Here is a 25,906-nt window from a genome sequence, read left to right on the forward strand (position 1 = left end):
AAGTTGGTCTAGTGTGTGGCCAGCTTAATCCTCTTGAAGCAAAACCACAACTGACCTTTGCAGTCTCCAGGCTGGTTCTCCGTTATAGTTCCTCATCCTAATCTCTGTGCCTATATCATGTAGTAATTAAAAAATGCAACCAGTAGTGCATCCATATTCTTTCTAGTAGAAGTAAGAAACTTGTAGGTGTTCATATGTGCAGCTCTACCATGTACCTGTAATGGAAGTATTTCTAAAACTACTGTATAGTGACAGCCTGAGACCTGCTCTAGTGAGCTGTATATTTTAGTACACACTGTTCATGTCTGCTTCTTTTATCAGGTGATGCTGGACCCTTGTCGAAAACCGTTCTGACCTGCTGTGAAATGATCTGCTGGTAAGGGGATTGTGGCTGATATGTATGTATTTCTCTCCCACAGTATGGGGCCTTGATTGTAGTATTCAAGGTTACAGCCACAGAATGGCTGAGGAATGATGACAGAAAAGGCCGAATTACAGTGCCCCCGAGCAGATTTCTCTCTATGGGTGGCATAATGAAAAAAATCCTTGAAGCGAAAATTAAACTGACCTCAGCATGACCCACTTAATTTTGCTATGTAAACATTAATTGCTGCAATAAGAGCTAACATCTTGGTATTTATCCTGCCAGATTAGGTGCTGCGATGTGGATTCCAGTCTGACTTAGATGCTGCTAATTCCTGAATCTTTCATGGTAAATTCTTCTCTGGAAGATATAGCTACAGATCTGCCTGAGTCAGAGAACCTACCCACAAAAGATTCACTGGCAGCATGGTAAGTGCCAACGTTCTATTGGTTCAATATGTGATTTTATTTTTTTCTTCCATAAAAATATGAAACCAATGTTGTAAAATTAGCGCTTTGGTTTTTGTAAAGGCCATCTTAAGCAGTGCTGATAACCTTATTCTGTGACTGTCCTTTATAGGATATGTTGTGCACTGTGACCTGTATGAACCATGTTATGCTATGGCCCCAGAGCAAATAGACATTTCCCTATGTTATAGGCAAATACAGAAACCTTAATGCACATGCACACTTTCTCTTAACCACTTGCCTGGCACGGTCATATCAGATACGACCATACCAGACTGTTTCTGACTGGTCGTATCAGATACGACCATGTCAGGGAAAGCCCACAGTGGTAGGCTTGCTTGAAGTTAACTTCCAGCAGCCGCCCACCTCAGAGGGACCTGCTGGTCCCTCTACACCTGTGCCACCTCCTCCTTTATGTCCCGACCACTGCTGGCCAGTCTTCAGGCATCCCTCTAGAAGAAGCAGCCATGGCTCATGTAGCCGCTGCTGCTCTGGCCAAATTACTGTGGCCAGCAGGGATCGGGCAGCCGGACCCATCCACTTCAGCAAGAAGCGGTAGCTCTGGTAGCCGCCGCCGCTGCTGCTATGTCTCCGGGCCGCTAGCGGGACACCCACCTGCTGTGGCTCCGGAACACAGTGATCAGTGAGATCACTGTGTACGATCAGCAGTGGCAGCTCTGGTAGCTACAGCTGCCGGGAATCAAGCCACTGGCCGTGTGTTTCATACTGATTCCCCCTGGAGGTGCCTCCAGACCGGCTATGGCAGTCTGTTGGGTGGCTCGGGCCATGGAATGCTGAATTCAAAAAGGGCTTGGAATGTTTACCTTATAATGGTCGGGTTCTGTTTGGCCCTGATTTAGACAAAATTGTAGTTACGCTGGCGGCAGCTAAATCTGCATGTCTGCTTTCAGCTCCTATTCCATCTGGATCTAGGGACCTCATCTTTTTGTTCCTATTGGCCCCAGGGTACACTTGAGGTGCAGTATTTTCCGAGACCCTTCGGAGCGAAAAAGGTTGCTAAACCCAGGAAACAGGCTTGGAGCACCAGATGCCGGGCCGCCAAGCCTTCTCTAGGTCCTATTAATTCTCTGCGAATGATTCTAAACCAGCAGGTAAGCAACCCTGGTTTACCAGACACCCAGCTGCTGAGCCGGCCGACAAGCCTGCTGCAAGATGGGGCGGGCTTCCCCCTGGGGGACTCTAAGGTGGGAAGCCGACTTCTACGATTCGCCCAGGGTTGGCGTCACCACCGCAAACACTTGGGTGAGAGAAGTGGTCTCTTTATGCACTCTTTCCACAGAAGGCCTCCCTATCAATTCTTCACTGTCCTTCACTCAGTCTGAAAAAAGGCCCTGGAAATCCAGAAAGTGATGCACTCTATGCTCCAAGCAGGTGTCATAGTGCCTGTTCCGCTACCCCAATGGGGGATGGGTTATTATTCCATCTTCTTGGTACAGAAACCGAATGGTTCATACCGTCCTATCCTCAACCTCTAGTCCCTAAATAAATTTCTCAGGGTACCGTGGTTCAGGATGGAAACTCTGCGTTCCATTATTTTAGATATGGAACCTGGGGATTTTAGGGTCTCTCTGAATATCCAGGATGCCTACCTACATATTGCTGTTGCCACAGTTCTTTTCCTCCGATTTGCTGTATTGGATCACAATTACCAGTTTCAAGCTCTACCCTTTGGTCTCTCCACAACAGTGGGTGTTTACCAAGGTAATGAAGGCCCACCTATGGTTTCAGGGGGTATGCCTGCTACCCTGTCTGGACAACCTTCTACTGTCAGCAGGATCTCCAGAAGTACTTTGCAGCTATCTGCAACTGACTATATCAGTGTTGCAGACTCACAGCTGGCTGATAAATTGGATGAAGTCCTCCCTAACTCCATCCCAGAGGATGATCCATCTGGGTTCTCTGTTGGACTCATCAGCAGCGGATCTTCTTAACAGAAGAAAAGATCTGTGTTGCAGACAAGGAGACGCACTTGTCTACAGGGTTGCCGAGTGTCCATTCACTCAGCAATGCACTTACTGGGGTCCATGATGTCGACGTTCGACATGATGGAGTATGCCCAGTTTCATTCCAGACCCCTACAAAGGTTTGGTTCTCTCCGGCTGGGATGGATTACCCCCATCGGATAAAGACTCAAACAATTGTGCTTTTTCCAAAGGTGCGCCTGTCTCCAACTTGGTGCTTATAGACATCGCCTCTCAGAAGGATGCCCATTTTGGATCCTAGACTGGGTCCTTCTCTCAACTGATGCCTGTCTTCGGGGCTGGGGTGCTTTGACAGGTCCACACGTCTTTCAGGGACAGTTAACAGCAGAATCTGCCTCCCGATCAATATTTTGGAACTTTGGGCAGTGTTCAGAGCACTGCAACAAGCAAGACTTATTATGCACTAAAGACCCGTGCAAAGTCAGTCAGTAAACGCCACCACGGTGGCTTGCATAAACCGTCAAGAAGGAGGTGGCCCTGTAGGAGGTGTCCTGCAACCTGGACGGAAGTTAACTCCCAACCATCTTGGCTGTGTTCATCCCAGGTGTCCTCAGCTGGGAAGTGGACTTCCTCAGCTGGCATGATATGCATCCAGGGGAATGGTCTCTTCACCTGGGAGATATTTCAGCAAATGGGGCCCTCCAGATATAGACCTCATGGCCTCCAGACCCAACCACAAGCTGATTGTGTATGGGTCCAGAACAAGAGATGCTGCGGCTCTCCTGGCAGCACTCTGTCGGTGCGGTGGACCTTCCAGGTTGTGTACCTGTTTCCTTCTTCCTCGTGTGCTTCGCACGTTCAATCTAGGAGGGGGTACGATCCTGCTGGTGACTCCAGCATGGCCCAGACGTCCCTGGTACTCAGATCTGCTGAGTCTCCATTAACGCTCGGTTGCTGTTGCCTCAAAGGTCCAGAGCTGTTGTCTCTGTCCTTGCTTTTACCCGGATCTGGATCTCCTTTCTTTGGCTGCAAGGCACTTGAGACATCTGACCTAAGGGCAGAGGGTTCTCCAGCTCTGTGGTGAAAACCATGCTCAGGGCTCGACAACATGCTTCTGCCAGGATTTTTCCACAGGGTGTGGCATACCTGCTTTGAATGGTGTCGTCCCAGGGGGTACGATCTCCAGGTATTTCGGAAATCCAGGGCTCCGGCTTTCCTACAGGCGGGCTTAGAAAGGGTCTCCGCCTTGCCTCCTTGAAGGTGCATGTTTCCTGCACACTCAGGACCTCATTCAGAGGCAGTCATACACCACCGATGTTCACTATACTGCACATGCGTAAAGTTCGCAATGCGCGTGCGCAAACTAGCCGCTACGATCAGAAATTTCTCTCTCCTTGAACACAGCCAGGTTGGTAGTTTGAGTGACAGATGGAGGTGTTTGTGGGTGGTAACAGGGGAAGGTGCTTGAAAACGGGGGTGTGGAGATCCGAACGCAGGTGTGTCTCATTATGCGAACTGCGTTTTATGGGAGTGCATACGGATTATTGGAGTGCATAATTAACAAAGTAGCATCATGGCACATGTGACATGGGAGGTTTTTACACTGACATGATCGTAGAGCTTCAGAGGGTATGGTCAACCTTAAGCTCTACGACCAGTTCCCGATGGTCTCGATTAATCCTTATATGCCCGGAGGTGACGTGCAATGCGTACGAGAAGGGGGCGTATTTTTGTTTTCCGACCGCTTCCTCCCCTTGGTCGGCCAACTACCGATCCGAACTTGGACGCAACTTGCGACGGAATCATTTGAATATCCGGCCCCTTTTTTCGTGCGGCCGCTTCGACCGACTCTGAATGAGGTCCTCAGTGTGGTTTCGGAATGGGATTGCTCTGCTTCCTGTTATCCGCACCTTTTTATACGGGGTGTCCTTCTCACTCTGCCTCCTTTTGTCACCCCAGTGGCTCCTTGGGATTTGGCTGTGGTCCTTTAGGGCTCTCCAAGGACCTCCATTTGAACTCCAGGGTTCAATGGACTTCAAATGGCTTGCAGCGCAGGTTGTATTTGTTCTAGCTTTAGCTAGAAGGATGCCAGATTTGGGGACTCTTCGTCCTCCTTTTCTGGTTTTTGAACAGGGCAGTTCTTAGAAAGGGAAACCAGGGCGAGTCCTAAGGTGGTGTCTAGTTTCCACATTGATGAGGAAATTATATTACCGGCCTTTATCTCACCAGACCTTTCAGCAGGTGAGGCCTCATTGGATGTAGTACGTGTTCTCCGTATTTAGGTGGACCGTACCAGTTCCCTTCGGAGGTCGGACTCCCTGTTTTGTCCTCTAGGGTTTCCATAAGAAGGGATGGCCTGGTAAGGTGGATCACATGGTGATCTCTGAGGGCATTCCAGTACCGCCATCTGTTACTGCTCATTCTACTCAGTTTGTGGGTCTCTCATGGGCAGTTCGACGTGGCAGCCATGTGGGGGTTTTTTTGTGTAGGTATTATGCATTTGATACCTCTGCCTCTCGGGATGCTTCCTTTGGGTGGCAGATTCTCCTTTTCTGCACAGGAGCATCCCCACCCTTGAAGGTACTGCTTTGGGACATCCCCAAGGTATCCTGTGGATACCCTATGGACCCTGCAGTAGAAAATAAGAGGTATGGTAAGAACTCATTGTTATATTTATTTCTACTTCAGGGTCCATAGGGGGTCCACAGGGTTGACCTTGGGGGTATAGCTGGATCTGGATCCATGGGCACCACGCAGTTAAAGCTTTAGCTGCTCCCAGGATGCACTTGGGTCCGTCCTCCTCTATACCCCGGCCACAGCACCTCAGTTTGAGTTGGTGCCTGGCCGGAGTCGGGTCACCTGCGCAGGGGGGCTGCAGGAGCAGCCCCCAAAAAGCTTTCTATTTTCTTTAAAAAAAAAAAAAAAAAAGAGCCTGTTAGATTTTTTTATTTTACAACAGAGGCTCTAGTGTGGCAGCGACGGGCTGTCTATGCAGACGCCCACGCTGCCGCTCTCCTTCCCCACTGGCGCCGCGACGCCAGTACTGCACTGGGGATCGCGGCGGGAGGCCAGAGTCCGTACTAGCCGGACTCTGGGTTCCTCCCTGGACTGCTGCCGGAGTCGCCGGGGACAAGGTAAGCCGCGAGTCGCCGATTAGCGGCGGCTCGCGGGTTTTGCCTGCACATGCAGTCCTTTGCCCCCGGTCCTAGGGGACAGACCGGGGGCCGCTAGCGGTGGCGGCGGGCTCCCCCTCTGAGGAGGAATAACCCGTGGGACCACTAGACCACCAGGGATATATGGCAAGCAGGAAGCCTGCAGCCCTGGGGTTAATATGCTAGCCAGGGGAGGAAGCCTTCCCTGTGAGCGGCTCCTCCCCTCAGCTTAGCGCGCCTTTCAGCACGGAGTCTGGCGTCGCTGAGCTGCAGCTACTCGGCCACTCCTCCTCTGAGGTCTCTAGCGGCCATTTTCTCACAGTGGCAGCGCAGATCTTCAGGGAGCACGCGGACCGGTCCCCCTGTGTACCTCTCCCCTGATTAAGGACAGCGTACACAGCACTATAGCCCTCCCAGACACTGAATCTGGGCAGGTTGATTGTAGTGTAAAGGTGCAGTGAGTATACTTCCTGCATGGTATGTGACTATTGCTAGTGCTGCCTGTCTGTGCTTATTTTCTACTTACTGTCAGCTTATACCTATCCCTTTACTTCTCCTACAAGCCCTACAGGTGTGTGGGGGAGGGGCGTTTCTACTGACCTCACTTCTATAGATCACGTATTTGTGAGGTCCGTCACATACAGTTGTGTGCTACTCAGTTCCATATTGTGGGCTGTTGTTCAGCACACCGGTGAGTGCGTTTTACTTCTACCCTGGTGCCAGATATATAATATATTCTGTCATGTCAGACGAGGAGGTTGAGCGCTCAGTGGCTCCGGTGTTGGCCTCCTGCGGACGCTGTTCTGCAGGAGTAGATAGGGAGGATTTGTCACAGGATGGCCTGTGTAGTCGATGCCAGGTGGCTCCTGGCCCATCCAGACCTTCTCTGGCGCAGGAACCACCGTGGGCGATGTTTTCTCAAGTGCTGGTGTCTATTGCGGACCGTCTGTCGGTCCCGACTGCTCTCCCTACTAGGGCGTTGCCCCAGCCGACCATCCCCCATTCCCCGGGTGTCCCGCAGTTATTGCGGAGTCCTCCTGGGTCTCGTCGGTGGGTCCCTAATGCGGGGTTGCCTATGTATATACAGGCTTCCCCTGTGCCGCAGCAGCCTGTGGTACCTTTTCAGGCCCCTATGGTGACTCCTCCACCCTGGGTGGATGTGCTCTCCAACTCTGTGCAAAATTTGGCGGCCGCTTCCTCGGCTTTTCAGTCAATGTTGCAGACTGACATGCCTTCTAGGATTTCAAAACGCCCACTCTTGACACGGGCTGCTCAGGTATCGGACTCAGAGGGTTCCTCAGATGATGGGGAGGTCCCTGATGACACTGACTCGGACGCCTCGGTCCAGGAAATGGATACCAAGTCGTCCATTAATGTGCGAGCACTAGTTAGGGCGGTGCGAGCTATTCTTCTTATAGAGGATGAGGCACCGGTTCCTAAGTCGAAGTTTCCTAGTTTCAAAAAAACTAAGGTGGCTTCTGCGGTGTTTCCCCTGTCGGATCAGTTGACGGATCATATGGCGGTAGCTTGGCAGGCGCCCAGTAAGAGATTCCTTCCTGAGAAGCGGTTGGCTTCTAATTACCCCTTCCCTGGGGCACATTGTAAAAAATGGGAAACTCCACCAGCGTTTAACTCAGGGCGCCACCTTACCATTACCGTCGATATCCTCGCTGAAGGATCCCACGGACAGGAAAGTTGAGACTTGCTTAAAGTCTATTTACTCCCTCTCCGGGGCGGTGGCCCGACCGTCCATGGCCATTTCCTGGGTGGCCAAGGCCATTGAGGGGTGGGCCAATGCATTGGAAGATACCTTCCCGGACGACGCTCCGGATGTCCAGCGGGCGTTGTTGGGACAAATGAGGGACGCTGCTTCTTACATTGGAGAGGCTTCTTTAGATGCTAGTCTGCTGACCTCGCGGGTATCGGCTGCAGCGGTGTCTGCCCGCCGATCCTTATGGTTGCGGTCCTGGAGAGCGGACTCTGATTCAAAGAAAGGTCTGGAGGCCTTACCTTTCAATGGGGAATTACTATTTGGTCCGGACTTGGACAAAATAGTGGACACCCTGGCTAAATCCAAGTCGGCCTTCCTCCCTTCGGCGGCACTGCCTGCTAAGGTTCGGAGTTCGGCTTTTCGTTCCTTTCGGGTTCAGGGTAAGGCGAAAGGTCAGTCCTTCCCGAGACAGTCTGCGAGTAAGACGGCCTCTAAACCCAAGAAGCAAGCCTGGAGTGCTCGGCGCCCTTCTTCCAAGCAGGAAGATAAACCTGCGGCCTGATGGGACGGGCCTCCCTCTGGGGGACCTCAGAGTGGGAGGCCGACTTCTTCTATTTGCCCAGTGCTGGCACAATACCACCACGGATGCCTGGGTTCGAGAAGTGGTCTCCCAGGGGTACGCCCTGTCTTTTCGGCACAGACCACCCCACCAGTTTTTCTGCACAAGTCCTTCTCAGGACAAGACCAAGGCGTTACAGGTTCAGGAGGCTATAGAGTCCTTGCTGAAAGCAGGGGTCATTGTTCCCGTTCCTCTATCACAACGAGGGACGGGGTATTATTCGTCTGTTTCTGGTACAGAAACCCAATGGTTCTCATCGCCCTATCCTCAACTTGAAGTCTCTGAACAAATTCCTCAGAGTTCCCAAGTTCAGGATGGAAACGTTACGTTCCATCATTCTGGCGATGGAACCGGGGGATTACATGGTGTCCCTGGACATCCAGGACGCCTACCTCCATGTTCCGATAGCATCTTCACACCAGCGGTATCTGAGGTTCGCTATCCTTCAACACCACTATCAGTTCCGGGCGCTACCCTTTGGTCTCTCCACGGCACCAAGGGTGTTCACGAAGATTATGGCGGTCATGGCCGCACATCTTCGGAACCAGAATGTACGGCTGCTGCCGTACCTGGACGACCTCCTGTTGCTGGCGAGCTCCCCGGAGGTACTGCTTCAACATCTCCACCTGACTATCGCTTGCCTGCAAGCACACGGGTGGTTGATAAATTGGAAAAAGTCCTCCCTGATTCCATCACAGCGGATGGTTCATTTGGGAGCCCTGCTGGATTCGCGTCAGCAAAGGATCTTCCTGACTCCGGAGAAGGTCGCCTCCCTACAGCTGCGGATACGCAGTTGCCTGTGCCGTTGCCGCCTGTCGGTCCATTCGGCTATGAGAGTTCTGGGGTCCATGGTGTCGACATGGTGGAATTTGCCCAGTTCCATTCCCGGCCCCTGCAGGGGCTGATTCTATCAGAATGGAATGGGTTACCTCACCGGATCCGCTCTCAGGTGCTGGTGTTGTCTCCGGACGTTCGGCTATCTTTGGCTTGGTGGCTTCAGACAGCTCATCTGGTCGAGGGGCGCCCATTTTGGATCCCGGACTGGGTCCTGCTCACGACGGATGCCAGTCTCCGGGGTTGGGGGGCAGTGACCGGCTCTTTGTCGCTTCAGGGTCGTTGGTCAGCGGAAGAAGCACTTCTCCCCATCAACATCCTGGAACTGCGGGCAGTATACAAGGCCCTGCAGTCGTCCGGCCCCGCTCTTCACGGAAGGGCGGTACAGGTGCAGTCCGACAACGCCACCACAGTGGCGTATATCAATCACCAAGGCGGAACTCGCAGTCAGGCAGCGATGTCGGAGGTGTCTCGTATCCTGTCTTGGGCGGAGGGTCACATTCCAGCGATCTCGGCGGTCTTCATCCCCGGAGTCCTCAATTGGGAGGCGGACTTCCTCAGCCGTCACGACGTGCATCCCGGGGAATGGTCGCTTCACCCAGAGGTGTTTCAGCTACTCGTGGACAGGTGGGGACTGCCGGAGCTGGACTTGATGGCCTCCCGTCACAATCACAAGTTGCCCGTTTACGGGTCAAGGACAAGAGACGCAGGTGCAAGTCTGGTGGACGCGCTGTCGGTGACATGGACGTTTCACCTGGCGTATCTGTTTCCTCCGATATCCCTGCTTCCTCGGGTTCTGCGGAAATTCAAGCAGGACGGCGGCATGCTCGTGCTGGTAGCTCCGGCGTGGCCCAGACGTCCTTGGTACTCCGATCTCAGGAGCCTCTCCATCGACGCTCCGTACCTTCTTCCTCAACGTCGGGACCTGTTGTCTCAGGGGCCCTGCCTTTACCCGGATCTGGGGCGGCTGTCTTTGACGGCGTGGCTCTTGAGACAGCCGTCTTGAGGTCTCGGGGCTTCTCCCGTTCGGTTATTGGTACCATGCTCAGGGCACGCAAGCCTGCTTCAGCACGGATTTATCACAGAGTGTGGCACACTTACTTTCAGTGGTGTGAGTCCAGACTTTATGATCCTCAGGTGTTCCGAGTTTCTAGGATCTTGGAATTTCTTCAGTCAGGATTGGATCTCGGCTTACGCCTTGCATCTCTGAAGGTTCATGTGTCCGCCTTGTCCGTGTGGTTTCAACGGCGGATTGCAATACTACCAGACGTTCACACCTTTTTCCAAGGTGTTCTCAGGATCCAGCCTCCCTTTGTGCCTCCTGTGGCTCCTTGGGACTTGGCGGTGGTGCTACGGGTCCTGCAGGGTCCTCCGTTTGAGCCTCTTGAGGCAGTGGAGCTCAAGTGGCTGACATTTAAGACGGTTTTTCTCCTGGCAATTGCTTCGGCCAGGAGGGTGTCTGAATTGGGGGCGCTTTCTTGTCGCCCTCCTTTCCTGATTTTTCACCAGGACAGAGCGGTGCTCCGCACTCGTCCTGAGTTTTTGCCCAAAGTGGTCTCGAAGTTCCACATTAATCAGGAACTTGTTGTGCCAGCTTTTCAGTCCCCTGGTCTTTCAGCTGGTGAGACTTCCTTAGATGTGGTCCGGGCGCTTAGAATTTATGTAGACCGGACGGCTTCGGTTAGGAAGTCTGATTCCTTGTTTATCCTCTATGGTTTTCACAAGAGGGGTTGGCCTGCCAACAAACAAACGTTAGCCCGTTGGCTTCGTTCCGTTATTTGTGAGGCTTATGCACAGGAGGGCTTACCTGTGCCAGCCTCTGTTAAGGCTCATTCCACTCGTTCTGTGGGTCCCTCTTGGGCTGCTAGACGTGGCGCTTCTGCTGTTCAGCTGTGTAAGGCGGCCACTTGGTCTTCAATTCAAACGTTTTTGAGGTTCTATGCGTTTGACACCTTTGCCTCTCAGGATGCATCCTTTGGGCGCCGGGTACTCCTTTCAGCACAGGAGCGTCCCCGCCCTTAGTTGGACTGCTTTGGGACATCCCCAAGGTCAACCCTGTGGACCCCCTATGGACCCTGAAGTAGAAAACAAGAGATATGGTAAGAACTTACCTTTGTTATCTCTGTTTCTACGAAGTCCATAGGGTCCGCAGGGCGCCCGCCCTGACGCACCTGGCTTCAAATGGGCTGTGTGGCTGGTCACCGGTTTTCCGTCTCCCATTTCTGTGAGTATGGTTTCTTGTGTGTTCCAGTCTTCCTTCTCTCTGTTTAGTCTCCTCCTCCGGCCTTGGCTGCTTACCAACTGAGGTGCTGTGGCCGGGGGCGGGGTATAGAGGAGGACGGACCCAAGTGCATCCTGGGAGCAGCTAAAGCTTTAACTGCGTGGTGCCCATGGATCCAGATCCAGCTATACCCCCAAGGTCAACCCTGTGGACCCTATGGACTTCGTAGAAACAGAGATAACAAAGGTAAGTTCTTACCATATCTCTTGTTTTCTACGAAGTCCAAAGGGTTCCACAGGACTCCCACCCCGTCGCACCTGTGGGTCTAGTTCTGGTCATCTGTTTTCCATCTCCTTCTGAGTGACTAATGTGTTCCAGTCTTCAATCTGTTTTCTACTCCTATGGCTTGGTATGTAAATGAAGGTGCCTGGGGGTGGGGGTATAGGAAAGGAGGCCCCAGTGCATCGGGGGGAGGAAGAGGGAAAGAGTATGGTCCCCCATGTATTATCCAGCACTGGACTTTATGGGGGCTAATGCCACAGCCAGGGGAGCCCTTTCACTTGGCCCCTCACCTGACACATTAACCTGACTGCTAGTCAGCCCAGGCTGTGGATCCCTGGAGCAGAGAACCCCCCCCAATAAAGGGGCTATCCCCTGCACCCCTGGGGCGATGGGTGCCGGGTTGATAGTGTAGGGCACTTTATAAAAGTAAAAATTGTTAAACACCACAGCAGCACAGACTGGTTTCTCTGAACCCGTCCGTCCTGTCAATGACAGATGCATGTAGCACTGATCTCCCTAGTCGGAGCTACATGCATATGGCACTTGTATTGTTATGCGTTTGATTCCGGCAGTCACTATGCTGACCGCCGGCATCTCCACTACAGAATCCCGGTGAGCGTTAATTAACCTACGCCGGGAGACCGGCGTACCGATGGAAGGGATGCCGAGGGCGGGCAGCCACGGGAGGGGAGGGTTAGATTTAGGGTTAGGCCCCCCCCCCCCAGGAGGTTAGGGTTAGGCACCCCTGGGGGGGACTTGGATTTAGATGGTGGGGAAAGGGGGGGATTAGGGTTAGGCACCCTAAAGGAGGGTTAGGGGGTAGAAAGGGTTAGATAATACTTGCCTTTCAGACTATCGGGTTTTCCTTCCACGTCGGGCATTTGGCCGGCGGTGTAACATATGTATTCCCTTGTATCTAATCATGCAGATCAGTAGATTGGGTGAACATCGTGCAGTTTGCTGCTGGAGACAACTCAAGGGTGATTGCATCATATGCAAATTGCACAGTGTTATGGGCACCTTAAGTGTCTCATCGATGGTGGTACAAACCATTGATGGTAGGTCACTATCTGCTGTTGTCCCTCCATTTTCACCTGCTGCCACAGCGATCATAGGTTTCTATTGGGGGTGCAATACTGTCATATTTACCAAGTTCTGGAATGCAAAGCCCATGGATACCATCTATGGCAGGAAACAATCTACACCTATATCTATGATAAAAGTATTCTACATTGGCCATAGACCATTGATGGCTTAGAATCAATGATTGACAATGGCCATCCCCCATAGGCACATGTAGGGGGAGGGGGAAAATGGTTGCCTGGAAACCCCTCCCCAGCCCACACCATGACCACAATAGAAATGGTAATCTAATAGTTTTACTAGTGCTGCATGTTCTTTATCACAAGTGAAATAATTAGCACCACCTGTGAAACTTTAACATGTTAAGGTGCCCATACATCTGACTGGCATTTCCGTTGCAGGATCGTGGAAATACCTATCTTCTGGGTTGAAATGCCGGCCAACATCTATGTTCAGCGATCCGTCGCAGGGTCGATGAATATTACATGTTTAATGTCCCCGATTTGATCGGCAAAATCAACATGATGGATTTCTACAATCCTGGGTTGCAGTATCATGGCAATCCATCGCAGATGGATGGGGCCCATGAGCCAGTAATACCTCTGCACCAACTAGGAGATCTGGAAAACATGCACAGTTTGGGGTGCACTGTACATTATCCAGTGCATAAGGAGACCAATATGTCCAGGACAGTGAGTTATTCTGCTGCTCTGTAATGATACCCACATCTGAAAGAGAAATGTATATGCTGGAATTATGCTAGAGAGATATAGATAGAGGAAAAAAATATATATTTTCTCTAATATATATTACACACTGCATTTGCCACTGGCCATCCCTCTCTGCCTATCTGACTCGGCTATTTAAACCGTGTACTGAGTTTTGTGTGGGCAGTGTACTGTGCTGCTGCCTGATGCATTGAGTGGACATGACACAGGGTGACTGTCCAGTGAATGATGTGATAATGACCAATCCTGAGGCTGAGCTCAGAAATCATCAATCATGCATTATGACAGGATGTTTGGGCTGGGGGGGACATTTTGATATGACATTATTTGTGGGTCTGGTGCTGGCCACTCCTGTCATGTCATGCGGGGCCACAATTGCCAGTGATTACAGCAATGGCCGGAGCATCCTGAGGATGCTCTGGGGAGCTGTAAGGGCTAGTTTATAATGCCAGTGTCCCAAATTCATAATATACTATATAGAATATACCACACAGATAACCAGAAACCTATTGTACCTCATAACTATGCCACACAGCTGTGCCACAAATTCATTATATGCTACTCAGCCATGAATTCAATTTAAAAGAGTGGACTTGGCAGCACCCTACAGTGGCCGGCGCCCCTAGGTGTCTGCCTAATACTAGCACTAGCCCTGCTAAGCAGTCACCAGTTTCTGCTCCCCAGACATCTCCCGGGGAGCAGATAAGTAGGTAAGCATGCATTCTAGGCACCCTGCTAGCCAGATGAAGCAAGCAGAAAAAAAAGCTCAGAGGGCTGCACAAAATGATTCTGTGGGCTTTTTATGGCCTCTGGGCCTAAGGTTCCCAATCGCTAGCTTAGTAAATAGACCCCTCAGTGGACTAGGTAGGATGGTGCCAGCAATTAGGAGTCTGTGCAGTCAAGAGGTGTGTTTTAACAAACCTCAGTCTGACACTAATCCCAATGGTATTGTCAGGGTGTGATTAGCTGCACAATGAGTCACTGCTTGTGCTTATCAGCCTTGCAGGCAACGCTGCTGCGGGTGCATTTCAGGCACTTTGTTGCCTCTTATCCTCTGGCCGTGCTTCATGCTCTCCAACATGGCAAGTAGTTAGCTATGGACCATATAAAACTTGAAAAGCAAGAAGTGCTCCATGGGCAGCAGACAATGTAATGGTTAGCATTACTGCCTCACAGCACTGAGGTCGTGTGTTCTATTCCCGTGGCCCTAACTGTGCGGAGATTGTATATTCTCCCTGTGCTTGTGTGGGTTTCTGCTGGGTACTCTGGTTTCCTCCCACACTCCAAAGATATACTAGTAGGTTGTTTTTTTTTGTGGCTCCTACCAAAAATTAACCCTAGTTTGTATGTGTGAACATGTGGTAGGGAATATAGATTGTAAGTTCCACTGGGGCAGGGACTGAGTTGCCAAATATGCTCCTGGGGAATGTGTGCACTATATAAATAACTGATCGACACTGTACAGACTTGATCCCACCTCTGCAATGTGTATGGAAATGCATCTATTTGTGCTGGAAGCTTCGGCCTCTGAATTCTCCCAAATCTGTTCTGTTACAATAGAAATCGTGTGCCTGCAACTTTTTAAAACTAAAAATGGGGAATAAAGTGCAATTTCAAAAACCACTAACAGGAAAGTAATCTCCTGAACAGTACAATAAAGTACTGTACTTCTGGGGAGAGTAAACATTTGTTTTTCTGAAATGGCACTTTAAATACGTAGGTATATTTTCTCATTGTATCACTTTTCTTAGTGACCCTACCACATCACCCCTTCCACCTGGTACAAAACGCTCTGCTCCTGGACTTCCCACCTAATTAATGATTGCAGATGCCTTTGTTGAACTAGGTGGCTGCAAACATTAAGGAAGGTCTTGGAGCAGAGCAATTTGCACAAGATGGAAGGGGTCCTGTTGGAGGGGCTGCAGTCCCCCTTGTTGTAACCATCTACCATGAGAAACCTGCATGTCTAAAACTGCAACACAAGAATGGATTTTTTTTTTTTTTTTTTTTAGTGAAATCTGGTCTCTGCGCTCAGGAGATGTTGCTGTGAATGGAGCACTCCATATGTGAGCTGTTCTGTGTTACTACTTATAGTATTACTGTGCATCACTAAACTTCCATTGTATGGTATGACTTTCCTGAAAAGCTGTGGCCTTGGTAGCTGGAACACAGTGCCTGTTACTCACTTGGGTTCTATGACTGTGGAGAACCTGGAACTTGCTCTGGAATGATGACATAAAAGGCCGAATTGCAGTGTCTCCCTGAGCAGTTTACTCTCTACAGGGAGGTGCAATGACAAATCCCCTTGAAGCGAAACAATAACTGACCTTTGCAGTCTCCAGGCTCGTTCTCCGTTATAGTTCCTCCTAACCTCTGACTACCATATATATTTTTTTTTTTGTAGTTAAAAAAAAATAACCAGTAGTGCATCCATATTCTTTCTTGTAGAAATAAGAAACTTGTAGGTGTTCATATGTGCAGCTCTGCTATGTACCTGTAATGGAAGTAGTTCTAAAACTACTGTATAGTGACAGCCTGAGACCTGCTCTAGTGAGCTCTATATTCTAGTACACACTGTTCATGTCTGCTTCTTTTATCAGGTGATGCTGGACCCTTGTCGAAAACCGTACTGACCTGCTGTGAAGTGATCTGCTGGTAAGGGGATTGTGGCTGATGTATGTATTTCTCTCCCACAGTATGGGGCCTTGATTGTAGTATTCAAGGTTACAGCCACAGAATGGCTGAGGAATGATGACAGAAAAGGCCGAATTACAGTGCCCCCTGAGCAGATTTCTCTCTATGGGTGGCATAATGAAAAAAATCCTTGAAGCGAAAATTAAACTGACCTCAGCATGACCCACTTAATTTTGCTATGAAACATTAATTGCTGCAATAAGAGCTAACATCTTGGTATTTATCCTGCCAGATTAGGTGCTGCGATGTGGATTCCAGTCTGACTTAGATGCTGCTAATTCCTGAATCTTCATGGTAAAGTCTTCTCTGGAAGACATAGCTACAGATCGGCCTGACTTTGAGAACCTGCCCACAAAATATTCACTGGTGGCATGTGCAGCAATAAGAACTTATCCCATGGGAAGTGCCAATGTTATAGTGGTTCAATATGATTGTAAAGAATTTTCCTTTAAAAATACACTGCTCAAAAAAAATACAGGGAACACTTAAACAACACAATGTAACTCCAAGTCATTCATACTTCTGTAAAATCAAACTGTCCACTTAGGAAGCAACATTGATTGACAATCAATTTCACATGCTGTTATGCAAATGGATTAGACAACAGGTGGAAATTATAGGCAATTAGCAGGACACCCCCAATAAAGGAGTTCTGCAGGTGGTGACCACTTCTCAGGTCCTATGCTTTTTGGCCACTTCTGAATGCTGGTGGTGCTTTCACTCTAGTGGTAGCATGAGATGGAGTCTACAACCCACACAAGTGGCTCAGATAGTGCAACTCATCCAGGATGGCCCATCAATGGGAGCTGTGGCAAGAAGGTTTGCTGTGTCTGTCAGTGTAGTGTCCAGAGCATGGAGGCGGTACCAAGAGACAGGCCAGTACATCAGGAGATGTGGAGGAGGCCGTAGGAGGGCAACAACCCAGCAGCGGGACCGCTACCTCCGCCTTTGTGCAAGAAGGAACAGGAGGAGCCCTGCAAAATGACCTCCAGCAGGCCACAAATGTGCATGTCTGCTCAAACAGTCAGAAACAGACTCCATGAGGGCCTCACGTCCACAGGTGGGGGTTGTGCTTACAGCCCAACACTGTGCAGGACGTTTGGCATTTGCCAGAGAACACCAAGATTGGCAAATTTGCCACTGGTGCCCTGTGCTCTTCACAGATGAAAGCAGGTTCACACTGAGCATATGTGAAAGAGTCTGGAGACATCAAGGAGAATGTTCTGCTGCCTGCAACATTCTCCAGCATGACTGGTTTGGCAGTGGGTCAGTAATGGTGTGGGGTGGCATTTCTTTGAGGGGCTGCACAGCCCTCCATGTGCTCGCTAGAGGTAGCCTGACTGCCATTAGGTACCGAGATGAGATCCTCAGACCCCTTGTGAGACCATATGCTGGTGCGGTTGGCTCTGGGTTCCTCCTAATGCAACACAATGCTAGACCTCATGTGGCTCGAGTGTGTGAGCAGTTCCTGCAAGACTAAGGCATTGATGCTATGGACTGGCCCGCCCATTCCCCAGACCTGAATCCAATTGAGCACATCTGGGACGTCATGTCTTGCTCCATCCACCAATGCCATGTTGCACCACAGACTGTCCAGGAGTTAGTCCAGGTCTGGGAGGAGATCCTTCAGGAGTCCATCCGCCACCTCATCAGGAGCATGCCAAGGTGGTGTAAGGCGGTCATACAGGCACGTGGAGGCCACACACACACTACTGAGCCTAAGTTTGACTTGTTTTAAGGACATTATATCAAAGTTGGAGCAGCCTGTAGTGTGTTTTTTTTCCACTTTAATTTTGAGTGTGGCTCCAAAACCAGACCTCCATGGGTTAATAAATTTGATTTCCAATCATAATTTTGGTGTCTGCACATTCAACTATGTAAAGAACAAAGTATTTAATAAGAATATTTCATTCAGATCTAGGATGTGTTATTTTAGTCTTCCCTTTTTTTTTTTTTTGAGCAGTGTATATGAAAATAATGTGGTGTAAAATTAGCTATGTTTTTGTAAAGACCATCTTAAGCAGTGCCGATAACCTTATTCTGTGACTGTCCTTTATATGATACGTTGTGCACTGTGACCTGAATGAACCATGTTATGCTATGGCCCCAGAGCAAATAGAAGTTTCCCTATGTTGTAGGCAAATATAGAAACATTAATGCACATGCACACTTTCTCTTAAATAAAAAAAAAATTTTGTACAACTAAGTGATCTTTTGAGTAACTGGTGTCTGCTTTTATGGTAGTTACAATGTTTCCACAAATACTTCAAAACTGATTATGACAAATCTTTATGTCTATATATGAATGTGTTGGGGAATGCACTTCTTTAGTTACTTTGACTATAATTTGTAAATCTAATTCTGTTGCTGAGCAACTGGATATAGCCATCAAACATAATAGCTTTAAATTCAGTCAATGTGGTCAGGCACTAATTTCAAAGGGTAGATTCAATTAAGTATGGATAATTAGGGACTGGATGCAATTAATAAATATTCCCCCATAGCGATTACATTTATTTCTGAACAGTTATATAGTGTGAGGGGGTTTCTCTATTTCACTGGCCGCCTAAAGCTGCTGGAGAAGGGTCACAGTGAAATGTGCACAGCTCTTCTGGCTCTTGCAGTCCCCCATTGCAACTTCCTAAATGCAGCACTTACCATCTCTGACTTTTCTGGGTTAAACTTTTTATTGATGGTGAGAAATCTTATCGGTTGGAGATACCAGAGAGTCTCTTTCCTTATCTTCAGTAATTGGGCCTGATTCAGAGATATGATATTGCCGCTGCACCGAGGAAATGGTGCAAATGTCACAGCCGCCGGTAGATGTGTTGAGACACCCAGTGACATCTTTTCAAATCCAAGCATCTGCATACAAAGCTCCAGCATCAGTTGCAGATCATGCAATGTTAGCAGTCCTGCGTGAGTCTATAGTCACAGGAACTGAGATGCAGATGGCATCTTGGTAGCAGGACTATGTGACTCTGACACATGCGCCGACAGCTGATAATGGCTCAACTGAGAAAACATAGCATAGTACTCATATCATTCTAATCTTTGTTCAGTGAGAAACAATTACAGCTGAAAAATATTTGTGTTGAGAAGACCTAGGTGTCCTAATATTCCATTTCATAATAGGATCAAATTCAGTCATTGCTGGTTTGACACTGATTGCCCGGAGGTGCTTGGTTTAATGGGGCACAAGTCTACAACGGGTATACTGGCAAGGTTTGGCAATTGCTGGGAAATGGGCATATCTATAATGGGTACACTGCACACCCTGCATCCAGATGTTACCTAACTGGTGCTAGCAAGTGGGTCACGCCTCAAGTGGTATCTTTAAAAACATGGTGGCACACAGTTAAAGCAAAGACTCCGGCCCTGTACCAGAGACTTTGCTACCTTGCATCATACTTGCCTACGCTCCCAAAATGGTCGTGTGTCTCCCGAAAATCGTCACCTGGAAGAGTAAGTAGGGCTCCGAGAACCAGCGGCTGCTACACCACACCTGTTGCTGCCAGCAAACCCCTCCCATGGCTACACACTTCCCAAACAAAAGTGGGCAGTCCTAGCAGGTGATGACCTGATTCGTAATCATAGCCCCACTTTGCAGTACCTCTGTACAGTGGGGATGGGGCCACAACGCCCCCTGCACTGCCTAATCATTGCTATACCACACCCTTCTGCTGTGGGGTGGACGTAGTTGCCCCTGCCCAGAGAGGGCAGCCAGGAAGTAGGGAAGTCTGCCTTGAATGCATGTGCAGTCTTCCTGAATATCACTGTAGGAGGTGGGTCTCGCTGGTAATGGTAGGGTGTGTAGTGGGGGTACTGCAGCACCCAAACCACCTTGAACTTTAATACATCCCTGTTCAGGAACATAACTATAGATATAGTTAGGGATTAAAAAAAGTAATCCCAACAATGAGGAAGAAATATTTAGAAGTACTGTCAGGCGGTTTAAGAGAGCAGAGTGCCCTTGTGGGCCCCCTCCTCCTCCCACAATGGCAGCATAGTAAATGCTGGTCTATTGCATGTGCTAAGGTCTCCAGGAAAATGGCGACTGTGCCTTATTCCTGGTGGACACTAAGTGCGCAATTGCAAATCACCATGAAAATGTCTGCTATGGGTGCAGGATGTGTGGCATGAGCCCCACTTGTCCACACCCATTATAAATACACCATTGTGTACTGTACAATGGACTAGTCCAAGCAGATGGGTGGGTTATAAAGAAAAGAGAATTAAATTACTTGTGACATTCATTCCCCTGCAACTTCATACTCTGAGTTTATAATTAATTCATGGGGATTCAACTTGTACGTAACCTTCAAACAGATCCCTGTCTGCCTCCTGCTCCGGTCACTGAAGCAGTATAATGACAATAGTGAAGCCATCATGGTCTTCTTTATGCAGATTTCATCAAGTATCCCAGCAGCACAGAAGAGGAGTTACCAGGTGTGTGAGCACACAATTAGGATAAGGCAAGCGAGGGATGTGGGAAATTACTTTTCGAAAAAAAAAAAATTACTCAAAGGTTGGAATTTTAAAGATTAGGAACACAAATGGATCCAGTCAAAATCCTAGCAAAGGGGTTTCTGGCGCTTAGAATACCGGCACCAGAATACTCATTGGTTGCTATGGGCAACCTCTCCACTTCTAAAACTCTTACTTTAGTACGTGTACCCCTTAGTCTGTCATGTTTTCACCTTCAGAAACTTGACTGATTTGTTAGCTTGTACATGTCTATTGTTGGAAGGTAATCAGTGTTGGACAATTTATAGCCATTAACCTACAGCAGCCAGCAAGTGGACATTCTTCTACCCATACTCCAATTCAATCAAGGATTACATAAGAGCCAACTGGGTGTTTACCCACAAAATAATGTGATCTTACAAAACCCGATGACCGAGTTGTTTTTTATTTTTTAATCCAGTATGTTTCAATTGTCCCTATTATGTGTGTGAATGTGTGACATAAACCTATTTAATAGGGCAAGTGTTTATAATGCGTAAAATAATGCCCATGCAAAGAAAGTGAATATTTAAAAACACTTGTTTTACCACATGGTATACCACTGCATATCCATAAAAGCACCAAAGTCTATGAAAAGGGCTTACTACATTTTTGCAAGATTTAGCAGGTTTGTCATCATTTAGAGCCTGCTGAAACCTTCAACGATTGACAATGGTTTCAAAGCTAAAAAACAATATTTGCTAAAGGTACCTTTGATTTTTTAAATAGAACCCGCCATCACTCCCAGTGGTTTTAAAACCTTATACCACCGTGATCCTGTCACAATCCTGCAGAGGTTTGCAAGCCTGCACAGATCCCTGAGATCTGTGCAGGCTTGTATTCCTTTCCCTGCCTTCAAATACATACATACTCCAACTCTCTCAGGCCTCTTGAATAATAAAAACATTTGTTTCTTGATGGGCCATATTGGAAATTGAACTGTCACAGCTGCTGCAATCTTTGACATGCAGTTGCTGAATGCCGAAAAATGTCCAGAAATGTTTATGGCCACAGAAAGCATTTCCTGCTTGCCCCTTTAAGTTTCAAAAATATTCTGAACCACCAAGTTGATTTTGTGGGCAAAACATGGGACATTATTGTTCACCCATGCTCTCTCCTCCTCCCTTATAAATTTGCTTTGGAATAAAAAAAATTTAAATTTACTAGGAATCAACCCTTCCTTTCCCTGCCTTTAACTACATACATATGCCATCTCCCTCAGGCCTCTTGATTCACGAAACATGTTTCCTTATGTGCCATGTTGGGTGTTGAACTGCCACGTGTGATTTTAGCAGTTTTTATAAATTTTTGAAAGAAAATCCAGATCCAAAACCAGAACATGCAAGGACGATTTTGCAAATCCAGATCCAAAACCCAAACTCGGGTGAAGGCGCACATCCCTAGCTATTAGTGCACACTGTCACACTTACACATGCCTCTGATGCACACTACAATGCCCATGTGTCCCAGGCTTTTACTCTCACTCAGGCTGCTCGCAGTGTCAGACTGGGACAAGAAGGGCCCACTGGGGGAATGCAGTGGCATGAGCCCAAGACGAGTGGTCTTCCACCAGTGTGGGTGTGGCCAGCCACCACAAATGCATAGCTCACTATTAGGCAAGTCTTGGTGTAGTTTCTATAGAAGGGAAACAAGCCCCCATGCTGATCATTGGTCCTGCTCCACCAATAAACTGACCGTCTAGTACAGTAACAATCTATAATTTGCGGTCTGGAACCTGATTATTTAGAGGAGGGGGGTGACAGAGGGGCCCACCATAAATTCCCCTGGCTGCTGCTGTCTCCAGTTTCCCAGTTCCTGCGCTGTCTCTCTCTCTGTCTCTTTAAAATTGTCAAGGACAGAGGCCCTCATTCAGACCCGGTTGCAAGCGCAAAACGCTCGCAGCCGGGTCGATGTTTAGGCCCTGCGCACGCGCAAGCCCCGGAGCGAGAGAATCTCCGTTTTGTAGGCATGGCGGGTGGGTGGCTTTACAAACGGTGGCGTTCCTTAAGGAACGCCTGCCGTTTTGTGGGCGGCCGCATTGACATCAGTAGTGATGTCAGTGGGGAGCTTCCTGGTCGATCAAAGCAGGAAGCTCCCTGGGGCTTGCGGTTGCCGAGACCCAACCTTAGTCTTGACCATCGCGACCATCAACCTGGCCGGTCGCTAAAGCTGTGGGTGGTGTCCCACAGCTTAGCTAGCGTCCAGGAGGCCGCACTAGAAAATTCAAGCGGCCGCCCTCATTCAGAGCGAGCGGTCGCTTCTTGCGACCGCCTCTGAATGAGGGCCAGTGTCTTTATCATCATGTGTGGATTGTAGTGGAGACAACAGGAAGCCACTGGCTTAGGACCTGATTCAGAGTTGGGAATAGAGAGAGAGATATCTCTCTCAACTGATCATCTGGGTGAAACCATGCTGCATTGCAGGTGGGGCAGATTTAAAATGTGCAGAGAGATTTAGATTTGGGAGGAGTGTTTCCAAACTGACATCTAAATTGTAGAGTAATAATAAAGCTGTGCAGTATTTGTGGGCTACATGCAAAATCAGCCAGTATTTACCCCACATGTAAAAAAATGTATGTATTTACACCCCTTGCATTCCAATATGGTTTGTTCAGGTTCACAGTTGAGAGTGATATCTCACTCTATTCCCAACTCTGAATCAGGCCCTTAGAGTTATATAATGGAAGGAGAATGGCCCCCAGCAGGACAGAGTATATCAGGAGATGAGTGATTGTGTAAGTGAGGGCAGGGCTGTATGTGACAGGGACAATGTCATGGTTTTCAGAGGGGAATGGAGGCAGCAGTAGGACACAGACTTGGAGTTATATAGTGGAAGAAGCAGGGTCTCCCCAATAACACATATTATGAATGAATGAGTCACAGTCTCAGCTCCAGCACAAAGGGGAGCTGTCTGGCCTGGGATTGATGATATTTCACAATGTAAAAGGCCTCTATCTGCATAATACTGCAATAGCCCTGAGTATAATTCTTGTTTGCTTACTATATAGAATTTATAAATGCCACAACTGGAAGTAGTGATGCTATAAGGTGAGTTTTGTTATTTATACACTATTAGATTATTGGTACAGCTAGAAAAGAACTGATTAGGGCCGGGATATTCAACATGTGGAGGACATAAAGGGCACAATGGTACTCAACATTGCTTGTTATACAATTAAACAGGGAATTCGATCAGCCTCAATAAGCCGCTCTTTAGTGAAAAATGGCTTATTGTGTGAATTTATCATGCAATCTTATTAGCTGCGGTTTTCGCGGGTGCGAATTCTCCATAGCATTTAACGTGAATTGGTTATCACCACTTCCCTGGGGCGCTTCTAGAGAGGAGGGGGCCCGTGTGCAGTCTCCATCTGGGCCCCTTTCTCTCAGTCCAGTGGCTGCGCGGCCAGCGCCGCAATTATACTAGAGTGTGCCCAGAGCCTATAGCACATGCGCAGGTCACCGGGAAAATGGCCACGTGGCCATTTTCCCTGTACTGTGCATGCGCAAATGCGCGGCGGCCATTTTCCAGACGTATTTACAGCGTAGACACTGGCGCCAACGTGGGACTCCGGAGAGGTAAGTATATTATGGGTGCAAGGTGTGCGGTGCAGGCCCCCCTTCCCGCACCCTAAACCTAACCCTTCTGGGGGGTTTTGCCTAACTGTAACCTCCCTCCAGTGGTGCCTAACCCCCCTTCCCCTAGCCTAGCCCTAACCATCCGCAGGGGCTGCCTAACCATAATCTCCCTCCAGGGATGTCTAAACCTAACCCCCCCCCTCCCCTAGCCTAACCCTCCGCAGGTGGTGCCTAACCATAATCTCCCTGGCTAAACCTAACCCCCCCCCCCTTCCCCCCCTTCCCCGGACGATTGGGATTCCAGTGGTTCGAGATGGCAACGTTGGTATCCTGTTCTCCTTTGGGATATCAGCATATTGCTGGGCGGCGGGATTCGGGCGTTGGTATATTGACACCCGGCATCCCGTCCGCCGGCAATATGACTGCATCCTGCTATATAAATGGGACAGGTGTTTTTAAGATTGCAGGTGGGTTTTCTAAAAGGGTCTTTAAATGACACAAATGTATACTTATAGGCATTTTTATGCACCCCCAATTTAACTAACACAAAAAAACACTTGATTTCTATCATTATTTGACTGTTTTAGAGAAATGCATATAACAATCATTTGACACAATTTAATACCCCAAAAACTGTTATTAGGGCCAATAATATACTTCTATACTGTTATCCTATATTACTTTCCATTTTTGGGGGTGCTGGCAGATTTCCCGATTACCCCAAAAAACTTATCACGGGTAAAAAACAGCAAGAATTAGCGTGCGAATGCAGCATCACGACTTTTGCAACTGAATTGCGCAAAAGGCACGATAAGCAAAATTATCGCTCAAGAGGTGCAATAACTTAACACGCAACAAGTTATCGTGGCTAATTGAATTCCCCAATAAGTTTTACATTAGTAACTATATTTTACTATCTTGTAAAGGCTAAACATCAAGAGTGAAAATGTCAGTTAAAATCATTACAAAACCACTTGTGTTGCAAGCTATTTTCACAGGGGCCTATACACTTAATACAGTCCTGAAAACAAAGGCATTCTCCTATGTAGCGTCCAGCTTTAGGCACCAAATCAGCTGTTTAAACAGTGTGATGTCATTATATAGAACTGGAATTTTAAACTGGCATTTCAATCAGTCCTGGTCCTGATTCTACAATAATTCAGAGTCATTAGCCAAAAATAAAAAAAAATCAGATTATTTTATAATGATGATAGCACCAGGCCAATTGTTGAATATGTGCTGGGTGCGGAGTCACAAAGCATATTTTTGCCCTTGGGCCCACCACTCACTAGTTCCAAAACCTCTATTAAGTTACAACATTATTGCAAGAATGGTATTTGTTTCAAACTTCTATTTTATTATTTCTTTAAAAGTATATTTTTAGACTAATGACCAACTTAATCCTAAACATATACAGTATAATACTATACAATAATAAAGTAAATGAAAACTATGACTAGCCATCAGCCATATTTAAACTACAGTATATGGACTGTTGAATAGCAGAACCAGGTGAACCAGTTGACACAAGACTGCAGGGTGTGGTCCCTGGACTAATGGATATAAATCACCTGAGTAGCACAATTTCATACTGAGAAGTGAGGCTATACTGCAGTTACTGTGTAGTTAGGAGGCAGAGTATCAGGTAAGAAGCTGGGTTGTGGAGGCTTGTACTGGTAATGTGGTTGTTCGGGAGCAGGATTATTGCAGTTAATATGTAACCTATG

The 25,906-nt window shown here is 48.3% G+C and overlaps 1 protein-coding gene and 3 non-coding genes across 6 annotated transcripts in view; all 4 read left to right on the forward strand.

Moving 5' to 3' along the window:
• LOC148524088 (histone H2B-like) overlaps nt 1-25,906 on the forward strand; it is a 33,319-nt gene that overhangs the window by 1,873 nt on the left and 5,540 nt on the right. Inside the window, exons 2-4 of one of the 3 annotated variants that reach the window (XM_088472376.1) lie at nt 322-376; nt 650-792; nt 15,417-16,059. The gene's annotated coding sequence lies outside the window, so the exon portion shown is untranslated. Of the gene's footprint in view, nt 1-321; nt 377-649; nt 793-15,416; nt 16,060-25,757; nt 25,825-25,906 lie in introns of those variants that run through there. The other 2 variants (XM_088472377.1, XM_088472375.1) reach the window with 2 other exon arrangements.
• On the forward strand, nt 464-574 carry LOC148524089 (small nucleolar RNA SNORD89). Its single transcript, XR_015878406.1, has one exon. It is a non-coding gene; the product is annotated as a small nucleolar RNA SNORD89 (small nucleolar RNA).
• Nucleotides 15,624-15,737, forward strand: LOC148524090 (small nucleolar RNA SNORD89). The gene has a single exon (XR_015878404.1). It is a non-coding gene; the product is annotated as a small nucleolar RNA SNORD89 (small nucleolar RNA).
• Nucleotides 16,145-16,256, forward strand: LOC148524091 (small nucleolar RNA SNORD89). Its single transcript, XR_015878405.1, has one exon. It is a non-coding gene; the product is annotated as a small nucleolar RNA SNORD89 (small nucleolar RNA).

The sequence above is a fragment of the Taudactylus pleione genome, unplaced genomic scaffold, assembly GCF_031769625.1.
Source record: "Taudactylus pleione unplaced genomic scaffold, aTauple2 ptg000122l, whole genome shotgun sequence".
NCBI lineage: Eukaryota > Metazoa > Chordata > Amphibia > Anura > Myobatrachidae > Taudactylus > Taudactylus pleione.